This window comes from Triticum dicoccoides, chromosome 7B (assembly GCF_002162155.2).
Source record: "Triticum dicoccoides isolate Atlit2015 ecotype Zavitan chromosome 7B, WEW_v2.0, whole genome shotgun sequence".
NCBI lineage: Eukaryota > Viridiplantae > Streptophyta > Magnoliopsida > Poales > Poaceae > Triticum > Triticum dicoccoides.
Window position 1 is genome coordinate 582,834,485 of NC_041393.1, and position 17,837 is coordinate 582,852,321.

Below are 17,837 nucleotides of genomic sequence, written 5' to 3' on the forward strand. Positions count from 1 at the left end.
GAATGGCTGGGTCTTCGGGTAGCGGAGCCGGACATTGGATCCGCTCCTCCTTTGTCCAGACGTGTGGGAGGAATGGAAAGCTCAGTATAGTCCTTGGATTTACAAAGTAAGGTCATCAGAAAACTTACGGGAGTGGCCGGATGAGCGCGGTCGAGGCTGAGGTCTTCGGTTGTTTTAGCCCACGACTTCTAGGCCTTGAAAAGCAGCTTCCATATGTCTTCGTGCGTTGTGCCGAAGAACCACGGCAGGGTCCAAGGACTGGCCGGATCAAATTCCCACATATATAGAGTCCGACATTGGCAGGGGGAATCCGGCTAAAAAGCATCACCTGGATCACTCTGGCAAGACTGGTGTTCTTGTCTATCATACCCTTGACGCACTTCTACAGCGTCATCACCTCGTCGCACGACGCCCAATCCAGGCCCTTGTTGAGCCATGATGTAAGCCGCATTGGAGGCCCGAACTTCAACTCAGGAGGGGCAGCCCATGTGGTGTCACAGGGTTCCGTGACATAGAACCACTCCTCCTGCCATCCCTTGACGGTCTCCACGAAGGTCCGCTTGGGCTAGGTGACGTTGGGAAGCTTGCTCACCATGGCGCCGCCGCACTCCGCGTGTTTACCATCAACCACCTTCAGCTTCACATTGAAGACCTTGAGCCATAGACCGAAGTGGGGGGTGCGGAGGAATGCCTCGCACACGACGATAAACGCCGAAATGTTGAGGAAGGAATTTGGGGCTAGATCAAGGAAATCTAGCCCATAGTAAAACATGAGACCGCGGACGAAAGGATGGAGGGGAAACCCTAGTCCGTGAAGGAAATGGGGGATGAACACTACCCTCTCATTAGGCTCCGTGGTGGGAATGATCTGCTTCTTGGCAGGGAGCCGGTGGGCTATGTCCGTGGCCAAGTACCCTGCTCCCCGGAGTTCCTTGACGTTCCCCTCTGTAATAGAGGAGGCCATCTACTTTCCCTACGCTCCAGATCCGGACATGGCTAGAGTGTTTGGTGGTGATGGAAAGGATCGAAGCTTGGGCGCTAGAGCTCGGGGACGGAAGGGCAGAGGAAGAAGAAGGCGTGAGGTGAAAAGATGGGTCCTTATCCTCTTATAAAGGCAGTGAATATCAAACACCCCCTCATAAGTCTTAAAACCCGCCTACTCCCAAGGGGTCATGCGAACGGCACGATTGGATTACCCAAACCCCTATTGATGAGAATCCCATGATAAGGGGACACGATCTCTGCTTTGACAAGACGTGTCAATGGTCGTGCCTCGAAACGCGAAGCGGGGGCTGTAAAACGGTTCAGAATAATAACAAGGCTAGAACATAACGTCTCGCAGAAAAAGTTGCTCGTGGACGTGACTTATTTTGATTAAGTATTGTTCCCTTGCGGTTGAGGGGTGTAATTGTTAAACAGAGCCGGATACAGTTCTCATGTTCGGAAGACTGCCTTGGAGCATTCGGAGGAGGAACCCGCCTTGCAATGCCGAAGACAATCTGCGTGCCAGACACATCGTCATTGAAGCCTGGTTCAGGGGCTACTAAGGGAGTCCTGGATAATGGGGTCCTCGGGGAGCCGGCCTATGTGACATGGGCTGGACTTATGGGTTGTGAAGATACAAGACAGAAGGCCTTCCCCCGTGTACGGATGGGACTCTCCTTTGCGTGGATGGCAAGCTTGGAGTCCGGATGTGTAGTTTCCTTCCTCTGTAAAACCGACTTTGTACAACCCTAGTCCCCTACGGTGCTTATATTAACCGGAGGATTTAGTCCATAGAGGCTATCGCAAAACATACAGGAAAGACATCTAGGATTTAGCCATTACGATCTCGAGGTAGATCAACTCTTGTAACCCCTATATTCATCAAAGTCAGTCAAGCTGGAAGTAGGGTATTACCTTCATTAAGAGGTCCCGAACCTGGGTAAACATCGTGTCCCCTGCCTCCTGTTACCTTCGATCCTTAGACGCATAGTTCGGGACCCCCTACCCGAGATCTGTCGGTTTTGACACCGACAGTCCTTTGTCGTCCGCTTTGCGGAAGCAGACGGCATAGAACCTGTTTACCGTCACTCTCTTTGTCGGGCAGGTTTGCCATCGGGGGCGTACGACAAAGAGATTTGTCGTTCGCTTTTGGTGCCTTTACCGTCTACCATGGCAGACGACAACTAAGTTGATTCCTGTAGTGATATCGGGGCCCCTAGAGTTACATGGACCTAGTCGGCTATGTTAGCGGAGGGGAGTCCTCCATGTCTATTGCTTCCTTATCTTGAGCAACAAGGCTTCAAGAGTTTTCCTTATATAAGTCCCATGGGCAAGCATGGCAACCCAGGCTGACAACCAAAGAGGTGAGGCACCCTTGGCTGTAACACCATCACAACCTGTGTTGAAGCCATTGCTTGTCATGAGGCTTTGTGTTTGTTATAGGATCTTCAAGTGAGCATGGCAGTGGTCACCTCAGATTGCACTGGCATAGTGCAGGACATCCGTAAGGGAAAATGAGGTCAACATGCAGTGACCATCAAGGAAATTAGAGCTATGAAAGATGGTGCAGGGGTGACCCTCTTCCGCCATGAACGTCGTGAGTCAAATGTGGATGCTCACAATATAGCAAAAAAACTCTAGTTTTATCACCAGGTAGGCATGTTAGTTGCTTGAGCACCCGCGCTATGTAAACTTTATGATTGATTATTAAAGCTCGGGTGTGTTATTCTAAAAAAATGTTTTGGAGCATTGTTTCTTTTTTTGCCCAGATCTCCACGAATGTCATTCCATCACGAAAATTGACATGCATGTGAAATATGCATCAATGTTCGTTACCAAAAAAATACAGAATTTTTTATTTTTTTTTCAGTTTTCTCTTAATGTTCCAAATGGTGCATGTGAGCTCAAGCTCACAAACTCCATGTCCCACTCTAACAAATCAACTCCCGGGTTGCAAAAGAAAACCTTTATATTGATTTCTTCCTCCGTGAATTGAGTGTTCCAAATAATAGACAGCTCTACATTTGGTCTTATAGGAATGATAATAGATGGAGTACATCTCTTTAGAATACTACTAGGAAAGGAGCACATGTGTTGCAACAGGGTAATAAAATTATGGTCTTCAAATTGAGTGACCCATAACATAATACCTATAATAATTACAAATAATATACAACCCACGTTGTTAATTTAAATCAATAAAACAGACATTTGTTGCACTTAATAATAATTAAACATGCTTATATAATACATTTAATTGATGGACTACATGACCCAAGCTTATAGACCGGTTGTCATGAACCAAAATGAATCAAACAGATTAAGTGGTCGATATGTATAAGGTCAATGAAACCATTGAGAGTGGCAACTACAAGCTCAACGCACCGTGAGGCTTAAGTTCTCTTATTGCAGACATGTGTAGCCAGTGCTACTAACATCATTAAGCCATCATTATTAGGGGCAGTAGTGCATAGTCTTCTTCATAGATTGTGATTTGTGAAATACTCTCGCAGTACATTGTCTTGTTACACCGTCCTGTGCCGTCGTCTCGTCAAGTCCTAATCGGAAGCAGTGTTCAGCTGATAAGAACTCTACCAGAAAGTAATGGCAATCAAGCTGGCACTGTATCAGTGCATGCTTATAAATCAAGCTTGCAGCTTTGGCGGCCGCTTAGCCGCCCCCAGAACCGGGACGTCATCACCAACCTCCTCGCCGACCTTCGCTCGATGGCTCTCCGCGTGGCGCCCCTGCTGCCACCCCCTCCCCCAGAACCTGACTAGCTGCTATGCGGGTGTTGTGTGGAGTGTGCGTTTTGTGTTTAGGGCTTGTTTGCTGTGCCCTCAGCATTAACCCTTATGCGATCTTTGTGATCTTGTGGACCTGCGTGTGCGTGTGTGTGTGTGTCGTGTTGAACCTTGTTTGGATGCTTGGCTTGGGCGATTTGCTTTATAATATAAAGCGGGGCGAAAACCTTTTTCGGTAAATCACACACACGGTTGGCCTCTCCGCACAAATACTCAGGACACAGAAAACAAGTGCTAACATTGACTACTGGATAGTTTTGATACAATAAATCAGTATAAAAAAACACAGGCAAGTGGAGAAAATATGAACCTATGCTGTTGCTCCTCCTCACTAACCTTGGTGACTTGGCTGTCTTCATTTAGATTCCCCACGACCATTTCTGAAGGCCCTTTTGGTGCACCAACTCAAAATTACAAGAAATACGACATCCTTCTGCTTGTCGCTCTCGGAATTGGCGCAACTCCTTTCGTCAGCATACTGAAGGATGTCCTGAACAACATAATAAAGTCCAATAAGGTTACATAATCACTGAAAGTTCTTTCTCACACATGAGTAGAGACGCTCAATGCCTAGAATGAATTGGATTCAACAGGAGCAGCAAAGCATGAATGACGAGGAGTTAGGCAGCACCTTCAAGGGCAACGGGCCAAGCCGAGCATACTTGTATTGGGTTACCAGGGAACAAGCGGCTCGTTTGAATGGTTCAAAGGTGTCATAAACTCATAACTCATAGATGAAGTTGCTTAGAGTGATAACTGATAACGGTGTACTAGGCAACCGTAACAGTTACAGATACACCATGGTTGCCTGCAAAATGTTTCAGATACACCATGGTTAATTGCTTCCTTTCCAGACTGCTACTTCACAGATCCGCACACACTTTCCAATTGCAAGGCCAAACTGAAGAAAGGTCAGTCACATTTGATTATTACTATTATTTTTGGCTGCGCACCTGATCAAAATCTATGTGACGAATCCCACTTTACATTACAAAAAAAAAAAGACATTGTATACTAAGATGGCGCCGCATAAGTCTGCAGGTGTTTTCTACTGTGGGTCTACCACTCTTACAAAAAATACTCACGGATCTTGCAGTAGAATTCAGCCCCAGGACAACAACACGGTTCAGCCACAAGCCCACAAGCCCACAAGGAGAACTTCTAACTTCTGAGTTCAGGCCAACAAGAAATTTGGTAGCATCGGGTAGCAGTTCTAGGAGCTCTGCAGGTGCCATCAGGAGCAGGGGAGAGGCGACGTGTCCCGGCCGGATCCGTGCGTGGAGGAGGCCGGGAAGGTGATCGGATCTAGAGTCCGTTGAGGAGACTTGCTCGGACACACAACCTTGCCGGACCCGGACACGGACTCCCCATGAACCGCCCTCCTTTTGCCACATAAAAAGGCCTCGAGCCCTATACTGAAGCATCCAATCTCGTACAATCTCGCCGTTCTACAACTCCGCCGGCCGCCGTGCTCCATACACCGTTGTACAATCTCGCCGTTCTACCAACATCGCCGGACCGCCGTGCTCCACCTGAGGTACGCCTGATCTCATACCAGCCTAAATTCGGTTCTGTCGTTTTGAAAAAGATATGATCTTTCCTGTGTGTCCGCACTCTGCAACCATATATACTCATCTGCCATCATCATTACCGACTGGAGCTGCTGCAAGATCTTCTGCTTTGTACTCTGAAAGTTTACTGAGTTCACTTTTCCAAAGCTAGCTACGGTACTGGATGCTGGAAGGCCAATCTGGCATAACAAGCGAGGATAATATCTGCCATGTTCTCTATTTTTACCTGATCAGGTTTCAGCACAAACTGTGGTGCTTCTGTTCCATGCAATTTTATTTTCTTGATGATGCTCTGTTCTGGCATTCATTCTCTGTTATACCTGATGCGTGTGTCTTAAGGCTAGTTATAACTATTTTAACCAATGGTAAATCTACTGAATAAACTCATGTCTTATCCCCATCGTTTGTCTTAAGGCTAATCTATTCATGGTTAGTTTTCCTTGCTGTACAAAGGTCATCGCTCTTTTGTATATATTTCTTCTCTTTTCCTTTACGGTAAAACATAGACCATGCTCGCATTGTTGCAACTTGCAATTAGTTCCAGATTTTTTCGTGGGTGTCATTCGAGGTTAGAGTAATTATTTAGGCAGTGTGCCAAATTTAGGCCCCCTCTGTCGAAATCCAAAAATCCAGTAGCTCATGCAGCCTATAATTAGCTTCTACAGATTAGTAGCTGATTTCTGTCAAAATGAATAGATGGACACCCACTATTTACAATATTATTATAATTTTCTCCCTGTTTGATTGAACTCAATATTGATTACACCTTCACACAATATAAAATATTGTTAGAGCAATCTGACTGTGGGATGTTTAACTTTTATTTTGGTTGTTATTGCAGAAAATGAATGACAACGCCGACTTGACCATTGTTGTCGATTTTGATAACCGACCTTAAAAAAAAGCCAAATTTTTGGAATCAGATTTTTTGGAGCCATCACCTATGTCACTAACCATCTCAACATTACCTTTGGTTTCTGAATGTTTTGAATCGACTGTTCTGGAATCAGATAGACATTGATCCATTGACATGACCCCCGTCACCAACTAGCTCGACATTACCTCTAGTTTCTGAATGTACGAATAAAAGAAAAGTTTAATCGATGATGATAAGCAACCAAAGGGGTATGAAGAAATAAAAGTTGATGAAACATACGACTACTTCCCACTAGGTAATTGTTTGATTTATGATGTGTACTTTTTTATCTAGCATCTTAAATGCAATTTTATTTTTTATTATTATTAGTGTATGTGCACGGTTAATCCATATTTACACATGGATTTATTCAATATATTTTCAAATTATTTTACTTTTTGCAGATTATGCATTGACCAACCGTTGTGCCTGCTAGATGAAGATATCTGCCAAACAACATCAATCGTTGTGCCTGCTAGATGAAAAAGGGAGGCTAAACAATGATATAAGTACCCTTACTTACCGCATCTTTAATACGGGATGTCAATCTTGGAATACATGAAGACGGTACCTTTATGAAAAAAGATTGTCAAAAACTATGTGAAGCATGACATGGTAACATCCATATCCTTAATTTTCATGTTATGGGTTTAATACATATTTATTGTTAATTTTACTAGGTATCTTAATTATAGAATGAACTTCCAATAAACATGAACAACAAACATTGCTATTTAACTGTTGGGAACGCGAAAAAACGTGAGATTAGTACTTGACTCATTGTGTTGGGAGTTTGACCAAGATGATCTCAGTACCGTTGGTTACTACATAAAGTATAATAAATGATGTACTGTAGTAACTAACCATAATAATGAGATCATCTCAGTCAAACTCGCAACACAATGAGTCGAGTACTTGAATCTCACACCACTTTTGCATTCACAATAGCTAAATACCAATGTGTGTTGTTCATATTTATTGGAAGTTTAATCTATAATCAAGATAATCAGTAAAATTATGAATAAAAATGTATGAAACATAAAACATGAAAATTACGTATACGGATGTTTCCATATCATGCTTCACATAGTTTTTGACAATCTCTGTCATAAAGGTACCATGTGTATTCCAAGGTTGCCATCCTGTTTTGACGGTCCGGTAACAACATGATTCTCATAATATACTTTACTATCATTCCGGGCATGTACTTGGTCTTATGTACAAAGTTTGACCAAATTTATATATTAACAAAATATCAACATCGTCTACAATACTTAAGTTATATAGTATGAAAATTAATTTCATGATGCATCTAATGAAATTATTTTTCATCTAATAAACATATGCATTTGGTATTATAAACACTGATATCTTTTCGTATAAACTTGGTGAAATTTTAGGAAGTTTGACCTCAAACAAATTTCATATGCAAACTAAAAAGAAAGGACTATCAATAATGAGAATAAATGATGATTTGAAAAGAAAGAATAGAACAGAGAACCTGTCTGGTCTCATATCACCCAGAGCGTCATCTTCGTGAACACCCGCCGCAAGGTGGTCGGAGGAGTTCTTCACATCCTTCAACGCAGTCGCCATGGACGAAAGTCGAGATCCTTCCGTGTGGCCGGTATGGATGAGAGGTCGTTGTCTGCTGCCGCGCGGCCGCCACCGCCCAAGTCCTTCGTCGTGGCCGCGATGGACACGAACCTGTGGTTGAGTTGGTTAGCTGGATAGTGGTATCCCCAACCCACCAGGGTTCAAATCCTGGTGCTCGCATTATTCCTGGATTTATTTCAAGAATTCCGGCGATGTGCTTTCAGTGGGAGGAGACGTTCCCGTCGACGGCGAGGCGCCTATGGTGACTTCGTAAGTCTCAAGATGATATGCCGGCTCAGTCTCTCGGAAGTGCTCATAGGGATAGGGTGTGTGTGCGTGCGTTCATAGGGATGAGTGTATGCGCGTGTATATGAGCGCTTGTGTCTGTACTGATGCTAAAAAAAAGGAAGCAGGAGTTACGTATCTGATTATTTTTTTTCTTTGCAGCTGTTATACGTATCTGATCGTGGAGAACGGAAACGTAAAGTGGGGAGCGGGATTGAGCAGCTGGGATCGGAAACAGAGCGGCAGTGGGGTTGCGTGCTTTAAGATTGGAGTTGGGATGGACCCGATCTCAGAATTTATTTTCCCATCCTCCCCCCCCTCCGCCTCCACCTCCACCGATGGCAGCCGCCAACACCAAGCAAAAGCAACAAGGAGGTCATGGCCTTCAACTATCCCAGAACGCTCATGCTGATCCCGCGTTTTGTTATCAGGGCTACGTTCATCTACGACCTCAGCGCTATTGGCAAGATTTTGATGGCTAATGATGGTCGTTCGGCCGCGGAACGAATGGACTACGTAAGGAAGGTGCGCTCAATTGCTTCTCTTGCCTCTTTAGCTTTTCCTTTCCGATTTCGAGCTTTCGTTCAACAGAGATGTGCGTATTTTGGATCGGCTGAAAATAGTTCATAGCTAGATCCCATGATCGGAGATATGTACGAGCTCTTTTATGATACCCTGTGTTACATATGGGCCGTCAAATCATAACAGCGAACGGTTGGGAGTGACCTGTACAGCTCCACTTCGCGAATGGGAATCGCGAGCGGTATAGCATGCACAGCTTCGTTTCTGTCGTCCATTATAGGTTTCGTGAGGCATTTTGGAAAGAAAAAATTTGCAGCCCGCCCGCGAGGTAAAAAAACCATCAACCCACCTGAGTGTCGAACTGGCCCATCCCGCCGTCGTGTCGAACTAACCCACCCCGTCCTTGCCCTCCCATTTCGTTCCCCACCGCGCTCAGTAGGAAAAAGAACTAGGGTTCCGGCCACCGCCGGCGTGCATGTGCTTTTGTTACTCACAATATCTAAGAAGGAAATACCCATATAGATAGGTATTCACTGTAATGTTCCATTTGCCTACGAAATTCAAGATTTCATGGCACATTTTTGCTACAGGATGTGTAGGATAAGGTAAATGGTTTTTTTGACTATCTTGTGTTTCTTCCTATATGATGAAAATCTTTGCTTCGAGGGGAAATTGTCAGTTGCCACTTTTAACCATCAACTTGTAGGATTGTAGCTTAGACGGAACCGAACAAAAGCCGTCCAGGCGCAAGCAACTGCATTAACACAAAGTTTTTGTTAATAGTACAAATAAAACATATTCTATAATTTATATATTTCGCTAGGAAAATTGATTTGAATGCTTTGCACGGCGTTTATTTTTTCCTGGTTCACCAGAAGTTTCGGTGAGCTCCAAAGTTCAAAGAAACATTTGTTACAAAATTAAAAGGTTATATTGTCAAATTGAGCTCGTATGCCTGTGTTTTCACATAACAACTATCGTCTATTGTTACGACACGTGAACTATCACCTCGATGATCCGCATCGAGACCCCTATTTTAAAAAACTTGACATTTTTTACGCGTTATACAATGCTTATAAAAATAGAGGAAGTGCATTAGGGATGCCTCAAACATGCACCCTTCATGTAAAAAGTAGGCGAGCTGGCCGCTATAACAACGCACAAAGTTTGTTATATATGGTGTTTAGCATGTTTTAAAACTCACATATCTTCCTAAAAGAGTATTAGTACCACCTGGTTAAAATAAACTCCTAAAATACATAGGCATGAATTCCCCATGTTCCTTATTTTTTCCATGTGGCAAGTTGCAATTTAATTGCTCAAATTAACTAATAGATTCCTCTTATCTTCTCTCTTTGCAATTTTGCAAAGCATAGTTTTCAGCTGCTCCACCATGCAACTACACACGTATTCGTTTCAATTGATTCTCATAATAAACACAAAATAAATTGTAAAAATTTCTAAATTTCAATCACAACTTAAAAAATATGAGCGTAAATTTTAAACAAATCTTAATACAACTTTTATTCTAGTAAAACTAGCAAATTCTGACAACTTTCAACTCTCTTCATGCTTCATTCATGACTTTGACTATCTTCTAGTCCTCGTCCTTTTGCCATCCTTTCATGTTCAGTGGAGACTCCACTAGAAGGGTTATGAGTTGTTTCATGAACCCGGGGATGTCGTCCTGCGTAATAGGTTGAGTTAGTCTCACAGTTGTAACAATGGGAATGGTGTGGTTAAAATAATATAAGTGTGGACATCATACTGCTGTGTAGGCTTCATCTAGATTGTCACCTGTAAACTTTTACATGTTCTTTACCGAAAAAGCCAACGTGACATGCTGCAATCATATGGATTGTTATAAATATATTTTTACAACGAATACTAAATGTGTAGTTTTAAATGTTGTGTATAGTATCTATCTTTTTGTTGTGGTATATTTTTGATAACTTGAACTGTCCAATTGTTGAAATCCGGCCAAGTATCGACTTTTCGGCAACCATGCATGCCGATATGCTACTTCCATATGGAGTTGCATGCCTTTGAGCTATAATAAGTTAAGACGTATAAGACATATAATATGAAAATTAACTCTCGATATGTATGTACTAAGCATTGAAAAAAGGTATCATGTTTTCTAGTTCCGGGTGTGCTTTCTTAAACTGTTTTGTTGTCGATGGCATCAAATCCAGAACTTGCACTGCCCTTTTTTTGGCATTGACAATCGTCACATACCAATGCATATTCTTCATATCACAGGAAGAGAAATCTGCATTTTATACATAATTAATTTTGTACCATTTAGAAATTGGCTTAGACTAGTCTGACTTACCATATCATGGGAAAGGTATTTTTCGCCATGAATACTAGCATATGTTTTCTTTTGTAGATCACGGATACAAGTTGGAATGCTTCCTTCTCTGACTAGCACACCGCGAATTGATGCTCTCTGTAGGTAGATCTTCCTGTCGGCCCGTACATCCGGATTGGGGCGCATGTGACGTACCCATGTTATGGTTGCTTCCAAGATCTGAATCGCAACGCAATAAGAAATCGAAATAGAAAATAACAATTTGTTAATTATTTAAGAAGTTAGCTCATACCTTGCATTGCAGCCATCTGTCCGTACTACTTTTAAAGCTTGGAGCTGTCAAGCATCTAACATCAACGCGATAGAGATGAATTTCATCAATTTGTATCTAACATCAGTTTTGGTAGAAATTGATGAAATTCATCTCTATCGCGATGATCTTAGATGCTTGACAGCTCCAAGCTTTAAAAGTCATACGGATGGATGGATGCAATGCAAGTTATGTGTTAACTTCTTAAATAATTAACAAATTGTTATTTTCTATTATGATTACTTATTGTTTTGCGATTCTGATCTTGGAATAAGTCATAACATGGGTACGTCACATGCGCCTCAATCCAGATGTACAGGCCGACTGGAAAATCTACCTATATAGAGCACCAGTTAGCGTTGTGCTAGTCAGAGAAGGAAGTGTTCCAACTTGTACCCGTGATCTAAAGAAGAAAACATATGCTAATATTCATGGCAAAAAGCACCTTTCCCATGTTAAGTAAGTCAGACTAGTCTAAGTCAATTTCTAAATGGTACAAAACTAATTCTAAAATGCAAGTTTCTCTTCCCGTGAATATGAAGAATATGCATTGATATGTGGCGGCTGTCAATGCCAAAAAAAAAGCAGTGCAATTTTTGGATTCAATGACATCAACAACAAAATAGTTTAAGAAATCCCTCCCGAAACTAGAAAACATGGTATTTTTTTAATGCTTGGTACATACATACCGAGAGTTAACTTTCATATTATGTCTTATACTTCTTAACTTATTATACCTCAAAGGCATGCAACTCCATATGGAAGTAGCATATCGGCATGGTTGTCGAACAGTCGACACTTGGCAGGATTTCGACATCAACACCTGGACAATTCAAGTCATCAAGAATACACCACAACAAAAAGATAGGTATTGTACACAACATTTAAAACCACACATTTAGTATTCATAGTAAAAAATTATTTACAACAATCCATATGATTGCAGCATGTCATGTGGGCTTTTTTGGGTAAAGAACATGGAAAAGTTTACAGGCGACAATCTAGATGAAACCTACACTGCAGTACGATATACACACTTATTTTAACCACACAATTCCCATTGTTACAACCGTGAGACTAACTCAACCTATTACGCAGGAGGCATCCCGGGTTCAGGAAACAACTCACTGCCCTCCTAGTAGAGTCTCCATTGAACATGATAGGACGGCGAAAATGACGAGGACTAGAAGATAGTCAAAGTCATGAATGAAGATAGTTCAAAGTTCTCAGAATTTGCTAGTTTTCTAGAATAAAATTTGGATTAAGATTTGTTCAAACTTTACGCTCATTCTTTTTTAAGTTGTGATTGAACTTTAGAAAGTTATACAATTTATTTTGTGTTTCTTATGAGAATCAATTGAAACAAAAACATGGTGTAATTGCATGGTGGAGCAGAAGAAAACTCAGCTTTGCAAAATTGCAAAGAGAGAAGATAAGAGGAATCTACGAGTTAATTTCAACAATTAAATGGCAACTTGCCACTTGGAAAGAAGGAACATGGGTACTTGCCGCTTGAATTTCGTAGGAAAATGGAACATTACAGTGAAATAGTGAATACCTATCTATATGGGTACTTACTTAGATATCGCAAGTCAAACAAAAGCACAAACACTTAATCACAATGTACTCGATGTATCAAACTTCCCATTTGCCTAATTATACATCTACCAAATTGGCTCAAGCATATAAGAAGCATGGAATTCTCATATAGAACACAATCAGAGAGAGTAATTTTCTATTTGAACAATGCTCTGCTAGTTCTAAAAATTGTAGTCATTCAACTGTTGCCAATACGATCACCGAATAAAAATTGCTAAATACCGCAGCTAAACTTTACGCACGTTAGAAACATACTTCATGGAAATCAAGATGCCGCGCATGCCGGCAGAGGCTGGAATCCTAGAGAGTGGGCACGGCGGCCAGCCTCCGTGGTCTAGTCTGCCCAGCATGACCAACCTCTGTGGCAGACGAGCAGTAACCGTCGGTTTCGAGGCCCTACACCTAGCCAGCCCAGTCGTCCTCGTCAGGGGTGGCAGCGACTGTCCAGTCCCTTGTGAGCGAAACGTGCTTTTTAAATCAGCCATGTGGCCAAGCTGGGTTCATGCGGCATGCGTTGCCGGAGTGGAGGTCGGCGCACAACTCCGACCTGGGGTGCAGGCAGGGACCTCCATGAGAAGAAGACGAGGCGAGGGCATTTGCAGGTGAGCGTCGGCCGGTCCCGGAGCACGACAGGGTCCCAGGGGATCAGCAGCGTCAGGGGCGGCGAGTCCTCCTCGAGCATTGAGCGCCGGGAGGAAGAGGAGGGAGGGCAGCGCAACGTAGGTGGAGAGGAAAAGGGGCCTAGCTCGGCAGCCTCCTGATCCACCATAGATGGTAGGCGCACGCCGGCGGTGGCTGGAACCCTACTAAGCACGGTGGGGAACGAAATGGGAGGGCAAGGATGGGGTGGGCTAGTTCGACACGACGGCGGGATGGGCCAGTTCGACATGCAGGGGGCCTGCAATTTTTTCTTCCCAAAATGCCCTCATGCAATCTATACTGGACGACAGAAACGAAGTGGTACATGCTATACCAATCACGATTCGCATCCGCGAAGTGAAGCAGTACATATCACTCACAACCGTTCGTTATGATTTGACGACCCATATTTGACCCATGTTTAACCCCGGGTACCGTAAAAAGAGCTCGCGTACAAAATGGGCTCAAACCTAGGCCCGTGACAAAAAGAAAACATATCGCCCTTGATTTTTATGCCCATCCTACCCTTTAAAAATCAATGGCCCGATTGAGTTATACTGGTCCCTCCCATATCAGCAGTACAGGGGGCCGTGAAAAATGCTCTTAGGTTAATTTTGAGTTCGCACAATCGACAAGATGGGGACAGTGAGGGGAATAGATGTTATGATGAATGGAATGTTTTGACAAAGAGTGGATTTTATTGATTCAAAATGAAGCATCAAGTGGATACAAACATATTGAGTACACACCCGTCCTCTGCATAATGAGGATGCACAGAGCCAACACGAACACACGCACACAAAAATGCCAGCAAATAGCAAAGTCATATATGACCAAAGCTATGCCTAAGCTAGGAAAAAAACCTGAAACGATCAAGTCCGCGGTATACAAACTACAACTCTGACCATATCCGTACCAACCATGTCATGACATCACAAGAACAATGAGGTCCTCCAACAGCAACACCTTCAAGAAGGTTGCGGCGCTCAAGTGCTGCTGTCACCGGATCCAGCCACCAAAAGCAAGATTCTAGGTTTTCACCCTGAAAATCGGTCCAAGCATATCCGAGCAATGCCTTCAACAAGGTAACGACACAAAAATATCGCCATTGCCAGGTATAACCAACTCGGGTTAGACCTAGATTTTCACCCCGGAGCTCGTCAAAGTCAATTATGTGTTGTCGCCACCATTTTTCCTCAATCCTAGCAGGTACATGCATTTGGCATCGCCGCTGCACAACCATCCCTCTGCGTAAGTCTACGTTTGTAGATTGCACCTCATCACCGAAAGTAGCCACTGGATGTGAAGAGAGAAACTCTCACAAAGATCCTTCAATAACCACCGTAATGCGCCTCAAGGCCGCCGCCGCATACTGGAGTGGCCACAACGGATCAACAACGACGGCCGTCACCACCTGGCAGTCACTCGCCCATGAAGGCTCCTCCATCAGGCAGGCCGCCATGGGCAGGTCGCTCCCATCAGGAAGGCTGCCACAGGCAGGTAGCTCTCATCAGGTATGCTATTGCTACCACGGGCAGGTATGGATAGCAACCAGACCATGCAGGATCCCTTCGTACCCCTGGCTCGATCAAGGTTCGGTCTGGGGCCAATCCAGCCTGGCAGCAACTCCCGGCCTAGAACAGTGAATGCCCCTGCAAGATCTAAGACCGGAAGGACCGATCTGGCCATCTTCTTTCAGATCTCCAGAGGGGGACACCCGGGCTGACGCCCGAATGACGACCGGTGAGTGGCGGCGTGAGGCTGGACAACAGGTGCGCAGGACGACGTATGGAACGCAGGCGACTAGATCCCCACCAAAGGAACGCCGGGTGATGAGCCGAGGAGGCCCCACCGCCGCCGTCAGCCGGGTGGGCTTCGACCGCCGGCGTCCTCCGGTGGCGGCGCGGGGAGAGCGGCGCTAGGGTATGCGGGTCGCCCCCGAGTCGTCTGGGCGTGATGACTGGAATGTTTATTATTATTTTCAGTCATTTGAACTGCAGTTCAATTCTTGGTTTTTCGTTTGTGCTCTTACTTTCCCCGAACAACATGAACCAGCATAATTTTGAGACGTCGCCCTTTTTTCTGTCCAAAATTTAGCTTCATTCAAGAAGCCTTCACCTCTGGTACCTTTGTGCGACGAGAAGGATGAGCACGATGATGAGGAAGAGGAGGACAGCTGTGACGACGACAATGAGGAGGTAATAATTTTAGTTCAATCTTTTAATGCTAGAATACTATGTTTTTTTCCTAGCTGAATTCACCAGATCTTATTTTACTTTCGTTTGCGGTTTAGTCACTACTACTAATTTATATATACCGCTAATCAGTGGACGAGTGATGGAAAAAAACCTGGGAATGGTGTGGAATTGCATGCCCCGGACGAGGAGGACGGGCTTGAGATGATAACACTCTTTATTTCTATCTAGATGCTACGATACCAGAATTTTTTGCCAGATGAATTCACTAGATTGATTTTATTCTGGGGGGTGCGAGTGCTGCTATGCACACGATGATGTTCAGACGATGTGTGAACGACAGCCTATATCAGTCCGTCTACGCATATTAGTAAAGTGAAGTCGACGGCTGGATCGGGCATCGTCCTGCTGTCGTGCAAGGCTGTGTCGTTCGCACATCAGTTCCGGGGGGGTGCTATGCGTCCGCCGGCTGATCTTTTTAAAAGATCAGCCGGGTCGCTAGCCGCCAGATCTAGGGCCATTAAGCGGCTGACTGGCATCCTAACTTTTGCAACATATACTATGTTGCAGAATTTTTTGCAATAGAGATCATGTTGCAGAAACGTTAGTAGAATTATTTTTGCAACATAATTTATGTTACAGAATATTCTCTACATCAGAGATCGTGTTGCAAAAACATCTGTATTTTTTTTTTTTGCCAAAGGTCGTATTGCATAATTTTTTGCAACAGAGCACATGTTGCAGAAACGTAAGTTGATTTTTTTTTGCAACACAGGTCGTGCTGTAGATTATTTTCACAACAGAAAGCATGTTGCGGAAAACGAACGAAGAAAAAAAGGAAACAAATGGCACTCAGTCATTAGCGATTAAGATAAGAAGGAAAAAGAATGAGCGGTGACAGGACCCACATGAGAAGCGTGGTGTGCATCTCAGGCGGCGGACGATGCGCTGCAAGTCGGCCGGCTGAAGAGAATCTTTTCCCTTTTATCTTTGTATGATTTTAATCAAATTTCCCAACTAATTTGCGTACCTCTAATCATTTGATGGGCGATAAAAAGAGATCTGCTAGTGATGCTGAACTGCAAGTCCCTAGTGAAGGTGAACAAGATTGCAAGAAAGCCAAGATTATCAGTAAGCTTTGAGTGGCAGGGAGAAGAAACTGAGGCTGGACAACCAAAGAACTCTCTTTAGTCGATGATGATATTTGTGTGAACACTTACATGCTCGTTATTGCGGCACAATTAACTCTTGGATACAGACTATTACCTGATGCTTGTTTTTTTTTCTTTTCTAATTACTAGCAAAACAGGTGCTGCCAAATGTATGAAGTTGGATTGTATAAGCGTTTTGCTATACTTGTTGTGTTTTCCATGTTCCATGTTGTAGCACTTGGAGATGAAACATTTAGATCATATTCTGCTTTATTTTGTCAGGTCCTGATTACTTAACTTAGGCTTGAACACTTGGGAGTTAGCTAGCCTGCTTTTCGATATCTACAGCCCACTGTGGTGACATTTCTAGAGAAAGATAGAGTAACTAATAAAATATCTTTGTTACTTAGGTCATTTAGTTGAATGGATTTATTTGAACTTTCATTTATCAAAATTTTCAATGCTGCAAACTATCTCCCAGCTAGGACGTAATAACAGAATGGATTCTTTTGTACATTGAACATACTGACACGACTGTGAACTTGTTGAGAGTTTAACAAAGTAGGTGGCGAAGTCATGTTCTGACTTACAAAATTTGGATATATGCTTAAATAAGTCTTTTTTCTTTTTAAATATGTACAAAATACACATTATATCATTAGAAGTCTGCACAACTCCTTACCCTTAGACCTCTGCACACTATTTTGCACACTATTTTGTATCGGGTGCCTTTATTCTGTTTCCACAATTTTACTTAAGTGTCCATGCTTTGTCCATGGCCACTCGAAGTTTTCCAATACACTTATTGCATGTATGATTTTCAACTTTCTTGATTAAACCGAGTCGTCAAACTGATTCTTACGATGTTGTTTGGTTGTTCTGGCAGTATCTGGTGACACGAGAAGCTAGAAGAGGCAACAAAACTGTTGGTTGTGTCCATGGCTGCAGTAT

At 43.3% G+C, this 17,837-nt stretch overlaps 1 long non-coding RNA gene across 1 annotated transcript; it reads left to right on the forward strand.

Moving 5' to 3' along the window:
• Window positions 1-15,413: 15,413 nt before the first annotated feature.
• Window positions 15,414-17,131, forward strand: LOC119336059. Its single transcript, XR_005162186.1, has 3 exons — window positions 15,414-15,463; window positions 15,638-15,738; window positions 16,511-17,131. It is a non-coding gene; the product is annotated as an uncharacterized LOC119336059 (long non-coding RNA).
• Window positions 17,132-17,837: the final 706 nt, after the last annotated feature.